The 13125-nt window shown below is 47.0% G+C and overlaps 1 pseudogene; it reads right to left on the reverse strand.

The window, feature by feature from the left end:
• Positions 1 to 11431: 11431 nt before the first annotated feature.
• Positions 11432 to 12324, reverse strand: LOC119923524 (annotated as a pseudogene).
• Between the last annotated feature and the right edge of the window lie 801 nt (positions 12325 to 13125).

Here is a 13125-nt window from a genome sequence, read left to right on the forward strand (position 1 = left end):
TCCCACACGAGGCCCACAGTATTCATCCCCATTTGACAGATGAGGGAACTGAGGTCCAGAGAAGTGAAATGACTTGCCCAAGGTTACACAACAGATAAGTGGCAGAGCCAGGATTAGAACCCAGGTCTTTCTGACTCCCAGGCCCGTGCTCTACCTTCTGCTGGTGGTGAATAAAGGGAGTGAATCCAAGTGCAGGGATCCATCCCCAGGCATGGAAACTAGATTTAAATACCAGTCAGATACAGATGGATAAAAACTCTTCTACCAAACTAGTCAAAGGCATTGATAATAGGCAGGGTGAAATCAGGAAAGGTTTCTAACGACAAATATCTCAGATCTTTGCAGGCCGCTCAAGCCTGTCTAGAGTCAGTCCTTGGGTAGAGAGTTCAGAGTGTGAAGTGAAATTTTCTATCTCTGGAGAAAAGACTACCTAACCAGGACCCTCCCCAGCTCCATCTTCAAGTCCCTGTTCCTCAGGCTGCAGATGAGGGGGTTCAGGGCGGGAGGAACCACAGAGTAGAACACGGATACCAAAACGTCCAGCCCTGAGGAGGAGTCTTAAGGTGGATTTAAGTTATCAAAGGCAGCTGTGGTGAAAAACACGGTTGTGACGGCAAGGTGAGGCAGGCAGGTGGAGAAGGCTTTGACCCAGCCCTCAGTGGCCGGCATCCTCAGCATGGCCCGGAAGATGCACACATATAACACGATGATGGAGGCCAAGCAGAAGACACCCAAAAGGGCCCTGGTGACTATGATCACATCGATGATGCGGTGCATTTTGGTGCAGGTGAGTCGGACCACAGAGGCGATAATGTCCCAGAGGATGACATCACTGTAAACAACCCCCCGCCGAGCCATGAGGTCACGGCCATCTTTCCACAAGCCCCTTGGTCCATGAGGTCCTCGTAGCACAGCGGGAGGCAAATGGCTGCATAGCGGTCATAGGACATAGCCTTGAGGAGGAACACCTCTGAACCAGCAAACAGAACCACCGTGATGACATGGGTAGCACAGCCCAGGAAGGAAATGAATCTACGGTCGGACATGGAGTTGTAGATGGACTGGGGGACAGTGACAGAAATGAGGCAGAGGTCGAGGACAGACAGATTCCTGAGGAAGAAATACATGGGGCTGTGAAGACGCCGGTCTAGTGGGATGACAGCGATGATGAGGCAAAGGAAGAGCCAAAGTTAGATTCAATTGATGGGATGAGTGAAGGAATTGACTGGACACTTGCTCATGATTCTCTATGGAGAGGAGAGAGTTATTGAATTCAAAATGATCTTTGAGTTCACCGTGGAGACATTGAACATTTCTGGGTAATGATGTCAACTCCGTGCACAGGAAGAGGGAGAGGAGACTTCAGTTTAGAGACATTAATGTTGTGGGTGAAGGAATAGGACTATGTCAATCAATTCTATTTATTGAGTACCTACAGAGGACACAGTATTAGTAGATGTGATCACTGCCCCCAAGGAGATTCCATTCTATTGGAAGCATCAAGCTTCGAACTGTATAGAAGCAGGGTGCTACTGGGAAGAACACAGGCCTGGGAGTCAGAGGACCTGGGTTCTAATCCCAACTCTACATCTCTTCGGCTGCATAGCCGTGGGAAAGTGACTTAATTTCTCTATGCCTCAGTTTTCTCAATAGCAAAATGAGGATTCGATACCTGTTTTCCATCTTGGTCTGTGAATCCCTTGTGGGACATGGACTGTGTTCTACCAGATTGTCCTGAATCTCCCCCAGCATTTAATACTTCGGATGGAACATTGTAAGCACGTAATAAATATCAAGAGTATTACTTTTGGTTGAGGAGAATGAAACTAAAATGAAAAGTGGATAGGAAAGGTCAGAGAACATAGAGATATGAACATGACTCTTATGAAATTTTTTCTGTGGTTTTAGAGTAAAACAAGAAGTGTCTTTTTACATAAATTTATCCATTCAGTGGAGATAAAATGAGCCTGGTAGACAGAAGGACCTGGGTCCTAATCCTGTCTCCACTCCTTGTCTGTTGTGTGTCCTGGGGCCAGCCACTTACCTTCTCTGTGCCTTGGTAACCTCATCTGAAAAACAGGGATTACAACTGTGAGCACCCTATGGGGCATGGACTATGTCCAACCTGGTTAGCTTGTATCCACCCCTGTGCTTACTACAGAACCTGGCACATAATAAGCACTTAATGATACCATAAAACAAACAAGCAAACAACAACCACAAAAAGTATACTCCAAACTGATTCCATTTGCCGACATATCTGTATTCACACATGGATTCACCAAACACAAGCATACCTCATCATTCATCTAGTCCTTTCCTAAAGCATCGCTCAGCCTACATCTCTCCTCTCCTCAATCTCTTCTCATGACAAGTTGTGTCTTTTTGCAAGCAACAAAAACTCATAATCGGCTTGAAGGCTTTCAGCCCTATCACTGCACTTCACCCCGTTTCCATTGTTCAACACGTCTACTCTGCTCTCACCGCAACTTTCTATTTGTTACTCACGATCGACTTTCCCATTTCCATCCTTGTCTGGAACTCCCTCTCTTATCCATTAAAAATCAGAGAGTACACCATTCTTTCCAAATTCTGAGCACCGCTAAAATCCTCCCCTCTTCCAACCAGCTACTCCGATTCATTTCCCAGCCCTCTAAACCCACTTCACCTAGTGGAAAAAGTATGGGCCCAGGAGTTTTCTTCTTTTCTGAGAGCTCCTTGAGGGCAGCTTACACATCTACTAGCTCTGTTCTATTGTACTCTTCCAAGCATAGCTTAATGAGAGTCAGAGGACTTGGGCTCTAATCCTACCTCTGTCCATTTGCTGTTGTTAGACCTTGAGCAACTTGCTTCACTTCTCTGGGGTTCAGTTTCCTCATTTGTGAAATGGCATACAATAATTGCATAGTCATCTTTCCATTCTTTTTTTCCTTCTAGTAGGGGCAGGGAATGTGTCTGCTATGGTGTTATAAAGTGGATAGAGTACGGGCTTGGGAGTCAAGAGCCAGAAGGACCTGGCTTCTAATTCAACTCTGCCTCATGTATACTACGTGACCATGGGCAAGTCATTTAACTTCTCTGAGATTCAGTTACCTCCTCTGTAAAATGGGGGTTAAGACTGTGAGCCCCATGTGGAACAAGGAGTGTATCCAACCTGCTTAACTTGTATCTACCCCAGCGCTTAGGACAGTGCTTGGGACATATTTAAAGCTTAACAAGTACTACTATCATTATTATTACTCTACAAATGCTTAGTGCAGACAATAAGCACTCAATAAATATGATTCAATATTAATAGATTGACAGCAAATTAGACTGTGTCAACCTAGCCCAGTAGGCTGGAAAGCCCATGAGGGCAGAGATTACAACCTTTCCCACTATTTGTCTTCTTGCAACATTTAGGAAGAACTCTTACAGGGAGAAATTGCTGATAGTGCCAGTGGCTGTCCAAAGCTGCTCACACTCTCTCAGCCCTGCCTGTCATTTACCCTCTGCAACGGATTCTGGGACCCACTGATGGACTGTCCTTAGTGCTGACACTGTACTGGAGCACTGTATCCTGGCGGGTAGTTGGCATAGTAGCGAGGTTTGAGGAGGAAGGAAGAGACGTGTGTGATAGTTGGGGGTTACTGAACTGGAAAGCACCTCCCCTCCTGCTAGCATCACTGCCCCGCTGGGGGCTGTGGCCCTGGTCTGAACCCCAACCTAGGCCCCAGACTGACTCCATCTTCATCGTCGTTCCCTACTGCCTCTCCATCCCACATACCCGCAGTCACTCTCACCGGGACAACATGGGGCTGGGGGTCGCTGACCTCTGCAGGACTGGGCTGGTCCCCTTTTTCCCCTCAGACTCATGTGTTCGGTCAGCCAGGAAGGAACAGAGAGGAGCCCTCGGTCCCTCTCGGCTCTCCCTCAGACCCCAAGAAACTCTCCAGACAACCGCCATCCCTGTAGATAAAGCAGAGGCTCCTCTGAGGGGAATTCCTGGAGGAGCTCGGGCCTTGCCGAGTGACCTCGTGGCCTGGACAAGACAAACACCCTCTGGTCACGTGTTTCGTGAGGCTTCTTGGAGACAAGGGCCCTGTCTCTGCAACATCAGCGATGGTGCCGGCCCTCAGGATTCCCATGGAAACAGTGACATATACATCCCAGCTTCATAACTGTTCCTGTTTCTAACGACAGTTTTTAGCCATTGTGAATGGTTTCACTTTTGTCTAATTCACAACTTGGGGCACTCAACCTGTCGGTCAATCAGCCAATTATAACTTTCTTTTGGCCTTTGTGGAGCGCTTACTATATATCAAGCACTATACTAAGTGCTGGAGTAGATAAAAGCTAATCTGTTTGGACAGAGTCCATATCCCCTGTGGGGCTCACATCTCATTCCTCATTTTACAGATGAGGGAATTGAGGCATGGAGAAGTTAAGCGAGCCTACCCAAGGTCACACAGAAGATATGTGGTGGAACCGGGATAAGAACACATGTGCATTTGAATCCAAGGGCTGCGCTCTACCCACTAGACAACGCTGCTTCTTCTGAGTTGTCCTAATTGCAAATCCGTTGAAGCTCAGTTCATACTGACTACATAAACTCTACTCTTGAATCAAACGTGCATCCACTTTCTCATCTTCCCCTTCTCTCCTTCCTCCTCTACGTACTTTATTCTGTGTCTATCTCCCTCACTTGATCATAATCTTCTGGAGAGTAGGAACAATGCAATCATATCTGTTTTCAACTCTCTTGAAAGCTTACTACAGTGCTTTTCAAACAGGATGTGGTCAATAAATATCATTGAAAATAATGAGTAATACTTATAGTCTTTGTTAAGCACTTCCTATGTGCCAAGCAGTGTTCTCAGCGCTGGAGTAAATACAAGGTAATCAGGTTTGGACACAGTCCCTGTCGCACGTGGGGATCACAGTCCCCATTTTACAGATGAGGTACTGAGGCACAGAGATGTGAAGTCACTTGCCCAAGGTCACATAGCAGACAAGTAGCGGAACCAGGATTAGAACCTGCGACTTCTGACTCCCAAGCCTGTGCTCTGGATGGATGGATGGATGGATGGATGGATGGATGCATGGATGGATGGATAGATGAATGGTTGTAAGGACGGATGGATGTAAGAAAGGAATGATGGATTGATGAGAGAGGCTGAATTTGACAAGACAGATGAAGCTGCAGTTACCCTTTCTTCCCTTCTCCCATGCCTCTTCCCATTTTCCAATTTTCATTCCCACCCCCGGAGTCATACTAAAGAGTGTATTATTATATTTCCATAGTCATTACTAATACTGATATCATTGTCATATTAATCTGCGCATCAGGCAGAAACTCCTCACCCTGGGCTTCAAGGCTGTCCATCACCTCGTCCCCTCCTACCTCACCTCCCTTTTCTCCTTCTACAGCCCAGTCCGCACCCTCCGCTCCTCCACCGCTGATCTCCTCACCGTACCTCGCTCTCGCCTGTCCCGCCATCGACCCCCGGCCCACGTCATCCCCCGGGCCTGGAATGCCCTCCCTCTGCCCATCCGCCAAGCTAGCTCTCTTCCTCCCTTTCAAGGCCCTGCTGAGAGCTCACCTCCTCCAGGAGGCCTTCCCAAACTGAGCCCCTTCCTTCCTCTCCCCCTCGTCCCCCTCTCCATCCCCCCCCATCTTACCTCCTTCCCTTCCCCACAGCACCTGTATATATGTATATATATTTGTACATATTTATTACTCTATTTATTTATTTATTTGTACATATCTATTCTATTTATTTTATTTTGTTAGTATGTTTGGTTTTGTTCTCTGTCTCCCCCTTTTAGACTGTGAGCCCACTGTTGGGTAGGGACTGTCTCTATATGTTGCCAATTTGTACTTCCCAAGCGCTTAGTACAGTGCTCTGCACATAGTAAGCGCTCAATAAATACGATTGATGATGATGATGATGATGATGATTTATTAAAAGGTTGTATGCCTAAATTGTTCCACTTGCTGGAGTACAAACAAAAGAATCAGTTCAGACACAATTCCTGTCCAACGGGGGTTCAGAGAGAAAGAGGAAGAGAGATCCTAGTTATAATAATGATGGCACTTATTAAGCACTTACTATGTGCAAGGCACTGTTCTAAGCGCTGGGGACGTTACAAGGTGATCAGGTTGTCCCACGGTGGAACTCACAATTTTAATCCCCATTTTACAGATGAGGTAACTGAGGCACAGAGAAGTTAAGTAACTTGCCCAAAGTCACCCAGCTGACAAGTAGCAGAGTCGGGATTTGAACCCATCACCTCTGACTCCAAAGCCACACTCTTTCCACTGAGCCACGCTACTTCTCCTAGTTATGTGAAGTCACTGCCTCTAGGTCACAAAGCAAGCCAGTAGCAGAACTGGCATCACAACTCGTCTCAATCAATCATAATTATTGAGCACTTACTCTGGGCCCAGCATTGTACTAAGCACTTGGAAAAGTTCAGTATAACAGAGTTGGTAGACACGTTCCCTGCCCACAATGAGTTTACAGTCTAGAGAGATTCCCGTTCCTTTAGGCCATGATAAAATTAAAAACAAAATTATGGTATCTGTTAAGCATTTGCTATGTGCCCAGCACTGTTCTAAGCACTGGGGTAGATACAAAATAATCGTGTTGTTCCATGTGGGATTCACAGTCTTAATCCCCATTTTAATCCCCATTGAGGTAATTGAAGCATGGAGAAATTATATGGCTCACCCAAGGTCACACAGAAGACAAATGGCAGAGCAGGGATTAGAACCACCCCAAAGCAGGATTTACTGTATTTAACACTTGGGAGATTTCACTTTAAAAGAGTTGTTAAACACATTCCATGCCCACAATAAGCTTACAGTCTACAGGGACTCCCCTTCCTTTAGGCCATGATGCCTGTCCAAAACTGGATTGTCAATCATACTTCAATCTTAGCCGACTCCCTCCCAGACTTTGACAATACATCCAAGTCCAGCATTTTCTGTGTACCTAGAAGGACAGCTAAGAATATGGCTAGGTTCGAGTGCAATTTCTTGGTTAAATGGTGGTGTAAGATTATTTGCACAAGGAAGGAGAAATTTTGTCCCATAGCAGAGACTGGGTGAGTGATCCTTTGTGGATCCTGCCTATGACGGCCTTCATGTCTCGGTTCCTCAGGCTGTAGATGAGGTGTTCAGGGAGGGAGGCACCACCGTGTAGAACACGGACACCAGCAGGTCCAGTACTGAGGGGGAATCTGAGGGTGGCTTCAAGTAAGCACAGGAATAAGACATGACAAAAGGAGTGATGACGGCGAGGTGAGGGAGGCAGGTGGAGAAGGCTTTGGCCCGGCCCTCGGCGGCCTGCATCCTCAGCACATCCCAGAATATGCGCACGTATGAGATGACGATGAGAATGAAGCAGACGACACCTAACGTTAACGCGGTGGTGATGCTCACGTCGATGGCAACGTGGCCTTCAGAGCAGGTGATCTTCAGCAGGGAGGGGATGTCACAGAAAAACTGCTGGAAGATGTTGGACCTGCAGAAGTACAGGGAGACGGTCGAAGTTGATAACAAGACTCCAAACAAGCCCCCACTGAGCCACGAGGCAACCTTCATCTTCCCACAGGCCACTCTGTTCATTACAACCTCGTAGCTCAGGGAGAGTCAGATGGTGGAGTAGCGGTCATAGAACCTCACCGTGAAGACAAAATATTCTACAGCTGCAAAGAAAACCTCCAAGAAGACTTGTGTGACACAGCCCTGGATGGAGATGGATCTATGGTAGGTCAGGGAGTTATAGATGGATTTGGAGACGGTGACGGACATGTAGCAGAAGTCGATGAGGGAAAGGTTCCCAAGGAAGAAGTACATGGGCGTGTGGAGGCGCCAGTCGAGGGCGGTGACAGAGACGATGAGGAGATTCCCCTTCAGGGCCACCAGGTAGACCAGGAGGAACAGCATGGCATGAACCAGCTGCAGCTCCTGGATCTCTAAGAATCCCAGCAGAAGAAATTCCTTCACATTGGAGACGTTGGGCATGTCCTGCAAGATGTCCTTGAGCATAATCCTAGGACCTGAATTCAGACAGGGATTAAAAATATTCTTGGAGAAACTCACCCAGCAAGATAATTCCCTTGTCCGGGGATGAACCTCAATCAATCCATTAATCAATCAATGGTACTTATTGAGTGCTTACTGTGTGCAGAGCACTGTACTAAACACTTGGGATAGTCCGCTACAACAGAGTTGGCAGACACGTTCCCTGCCCACAACCAACTTTCTGTCTAGAAGGGGAACCTCACCTGGTCAACTTGTCCTGCCTCCTGTCTTATTTCAGGACAAAACGGAAAACTTTCCACGTTGATGATGTCTATTTTATTCTGAAACATCAGCAGAGATTGTGTCCAGTGTTCTGCACAAAGTAAGTGCTCAATACGTTCTTTGGCTTAGTGGAAAGAGTACAGGTTTGGAAGTCAGAGGTCTTTGGTTCTAATCCAGGCTCTGCCACTTGTCATCTGTGTGACCTTGGGCAAGTCACTTACCTTCTCTGTGCCGCAGTTCCCTCATCTGTAAAATGGGGATGATGACTGTGAGCCCCACGTGGGACAATCTGATTACCCTCAACAAATACCAACATCATCGTCATCATCATCATTTGGGATTATAAAAATCTAGAACGCAGGGGTTGTGTAATCACAAAACTATGTGTTTAAGGAAGGCTGATGCTGTGCAATTCACTTTGTTAGACACTACCCGCACAAACCAATTCTTCCTGAAACACAGCATACTGTGGCTCAATGGAAAGAACCCGGGCGTTGGAGTCAGAGGTCATGGGTTCAAATTCCGGCTCTGCCAATTGTCAGCTGTGTGACTTTGGGCAAGTCACTTAACTGCTCTGGGCCTCAGTTCCCTCATCTCAAAATGGGGATGAAGACTGTAAGCCCCCCATGGGACACCTTGATCACCTTGTAACCTCCCCAGCTCTTAGAACAGTGCTTTGCACATAGTAAGCACTTAATACATGCCATTATTATTATTATCATTATTATTATCCAAACAGGCTCCTAGTGTAGAACAAAAGTTTGCAAATTCTCAGATAGCTTCCTAGCCAAGACACGTTCCCGCAAAAACAACGATTATAACAAAATTGAGTCTATCAACAAGCTCTTACTCTCAGGATTTTTTATGGTATCTGTTAAGGGTTTACTATGTGCTGGGCACTGTACTAAGCACTGTGGGGGATACAAGCAAATCGGGTTGGACACAGTCCCTCTCCCACACGGGGCTCACAGTCTTAGTCCCCGTTTGATGGATGAGGTAACTGAGACACAAAGAAGAGAAGTGCCCAATGTTACACACCAGGTAATTGTCAAAATTGACATCCAGGTCCTCTTGAATCCCGGGCCCATGTTCTTTCCACTAAGCAACACTGCTTTTAGTTTGGCGAAATTGTGACTCTGACTCTGGTCATCCCCGTTCCCTATTGAAATTTTCCTTACCTTTCCCCTGCTCCTCTTCGGAGTCACCGGGCCTGTCCTGGGCTGGGGAGCACCGACCTCTGCTGAGAGAGCGGCTCACTCCATCTCATCTGTCTTGGACGCTGGTGGCAGTGACAAGAAGGTCTGGGCGAGGGGTGAGAGCTCTCAAGATCCTCCCTCCCCTCTCAGTTCTCCAGCTGCCTGCGCCGTCCCTCAGATGATGGCTGGATTATTTCCTGGGGGATTCCCCCTGGAAGCACAGACTCTGGGATACGATGAGACTGCTGACTGTCCGGGGATCTTGGAAGGCCGGAATCATGGGATCCCTGTTGTCCCGGCCCCCACAACCTAAATGACTGCCCACTCCCATGTGGTTTCCACTCTGGGACTCCTTCCTATGACAACATCAAGAGACTAATCATCATTCCCTTTCTGTGATTCTTTCATTCATTCTTTTAATCATATGTATTGAATGCTTACTGTGAGCACAGCAAGGGACTAAATGCTTGGAAAGTACAATTCGGCAACAGATAGAGACAATCCCTACCCAACTTCGGGCTCACAGTCTAGAAGGGGGAGACAGACAACAAAACAAAACAAGTAGACAGACGTCAATACCATCAAAATATATAAATAGAATTATAGATAATAATGATAACAATAATAATAATGGCATTTGTTAAGCGCTTATTATGTGCAAAACACTGTTATAAGCGCTGGGGAGGATAAGGTGATCAGGTTGTCCCACGTGGGGCTCACAGTCAATCCCCATTTTACAGGTGAGGTAACTGAGGCACAAAGAAGTTAAGTGACTTGCCCAAGGTCATACAGCTGACAATTGGAGGGTATACAGATAAGTACACATCATTAATAAAATAAATAGTTTAATGATAGTGTTCTGGTTAAGCTCTGAGGTGTGGAGCTTCATCCCATGCCAGGGCTTGGGACCATCTGAAATAATAATAATGGCATTTATTAAGTGCTTACTATGTGCCAAGCACGGTTCTAAGCGCTGGGGGGATACAAGGTAATCAGGTTGTCCCACGGGGGGCTCACAGTCTTAATCCCCATTTTCCAGATGAGGTAACTGAGGCCCAGAGAAGTTAAGTGACTTGCCCAAAGTCACACAGCTGACAAGTGGTGGAGCCGTGATTCAAACCAAAATCCGCGCTCTTTCCACTGAGCCACGCTGCTTCTCTAATCTGCAGTAATCCAATTTAGACATTCCCCTCTAGACTGTAAACTCATCATGATCGGGGAATGTGGCTACCACCCCTGTTCTATTGTTATATCATACTCTCCCAAGTGCTTGGTACCAAGGTCTTCACAGAGTAAGTGCTCAATAAATATGATCGATTGATTTATATGCAGTATTTTCCCCTACTGAATTCCTATCTGCATTCTCCATTCCTCCCAAACCCACCATCTCACTGTGCCTTGTTCCCAACTCCCCCAACTCAGACCCCTACCTCACCACCGTTCCCCCGGGTGGAATTCACTCTCCCTTAATATCCACCAGACAACAGGGCTTACCATCTTCAAATCTCCTTCCTGAAACTCTATTAATTCCACAGGACCATCCCTGATTATTTTTTTCCATAATGGTATGTGGTAAGTACTTACTATTTTCCAGGGACCGCTCTAAGCACTCAAGCACATACAAGCTAGTCAGGTTGGACACAGTCCCTGTCCCGCATAGGACTTCCAGTCTTAATCTCCATTTCACAGATGAGGTAACTGAGGCCCAGAGAAGTGAAGTGACTTGCCTAAGGTCACACAGACGACAAGTGGTGGAGCCAGGATTAGAACCCAGGTCCTTTTGTACTCTCTCCACTAGGCCACACTGTTTCTCCTGGCTTACTGCTGCTGGGATCAAGATACCTGTTCTCTTTACCCAAGCGGGACTTAACTGGAGTGGAGAATAGGCAGGTTCCTTTGGAATCTATGGAAAATCTATGTTGGAGCCAAGTGATTCCTTTTTTCAGATTGTACTTATCCTCCAGTCGCAGTGAACGATCAAAAACCTGCAGACGAACGTAAAGGTGAACCCTAACACCATTTGGCAGATCACCAACAGAGGAGATTTTTCTTTCATGTTGAGTATGACATTCAGCATGATGGACTGCCGCCCATAGAGGAAGATATAGAGGGCGACCAGGGCCACCACCCCCTTGGCCTCTCTGACTTCGGGCATTGCCTCGGGGGAGCATCCAGTGCCGGTCCCACCGGTGGTGTCTGTACAGGACAAACACCAAGTAGTCACTGACCGCACTCATGAGCCCCATGAAGAACAAGTCACGGAGGGAGAAAATGATGGTGATGAGCAACGTGGTTTCCGTGCTGACACTGACTTTAACGCAATATTTGAGTTCCAGCACGAGTTTAATACTGCTGCTGTCCCTAGGGCCTGTCACGTGCACTGACATACTTAAATCTACGAGCAGACTGAGGCCCCGGTACTGGAGACAGGAGAGGACAACACCTCTGGGTAATCTGGCTTTGATCCGGGCCAAACGGAGGGTAGGGGTAGGGGGGCCCAGGGCTGATGGTGACGGCCTGGAAGATGCTCAGGATACAGGTGGTGCAGATGGCCAGCCCCTGGCACACTTGAGAACCGTACATGAGGAATTTACATCCGATGTAACTCAGGAAATTTCTCCATCCCCAGGCTGACAGGGTCTCCAGGATTCCGAGGGTGAGAAGAATCATGGTGTTGGCCAAAGTCAGGTGGCTGAAAATCAGATCCACAGAGCTGAACTTGGGGCTGACGGACACCGTGTGGATATAAAACACCAGGAGAAGTACATTCACCAAGGTCCCGGTGGTGATCTGAAACAGCATCACAGTCCCGAAGGACATGGAAATGCTATCCATTATCTTTCATTTTTCCTCAAAACCGGAAGAAGCCCCCTGCAAAGAAATTTGGGATGAAGGAGAGAGGAAGGTGAGAAAGGAAATCTACAACTTAATCTGTTTAGTAATTCATTTATTTATATTAATATCTGTCTCCTCCTCTAGTCTGTGAGATTGTTGTGGGCAGGGAGTGTGTCTATTTACTCTGTAGTCATATACTCTCCCAAGTGCTTAATACAGTGCTCTGCACACAGTAAGCGCTCAATAAATACAACTGATGGATTGATTGACCGACTGTGGTGCGATCTCTCTGTGCTCTGCCCCTTGGAAGATGTGGAAGATGAAAATGACCACTGGCCAGTGACATTGGATCTGCCACAACTCCCTGATTGTGTTCAATTCCTCCAGCTAATGTCTGGACGTTCACTTGATGACTGTGGTATTTTTTAAGTACTGACCATAAGCCAAGCACAGCTCTAAGCACTGACGTAGATCCATATTAATCAGGTGGGGTATGATCCCAGTCCCATAAGGGACTCACACTCTAAGTAGGAGGGAAGATAGTCATTCAATCCCCATTTTGCTGTTGAGGAAACAGGCACAGAGAAGTTAGGTGACATGTGCAAGTTCACAGAGCAACTTGGCCTAGTATAAATAGCATGGACATGGGAGTCAGAAGGCCTGGGTTCTAATACCAGCTGCTGTGTGACTTGGGCAAACCACTTCACTTCTCTGTGCCTCAGTTTCCTCATCTGTATAATGGGAACTAAGACTGTGAGCCCCAAGTGGGGCATGGACTATGTCCAACCTGATTATCTTGTA

The sequence above is a fragment of the Tachyglossus aculeatus genome, unplaced genomic scaffold (assembly GCF_015852505.1).
Source record: "Tachyglossus aculeatus isolate mTacAcu1 unplaced genomic scaffold, mTacAcu1.pri scaffold_1_arrow_ctg1, whole genome shotgun sequence".
In the NCBI taxonomy this organism is placed as follows: domain Eukaryota; kingdom Metazoa; phylum Chordata; class Mammalia; order Monotremata; family Tachyglossidae; genus Tachyglossus; species Tachyglossus aculeatus.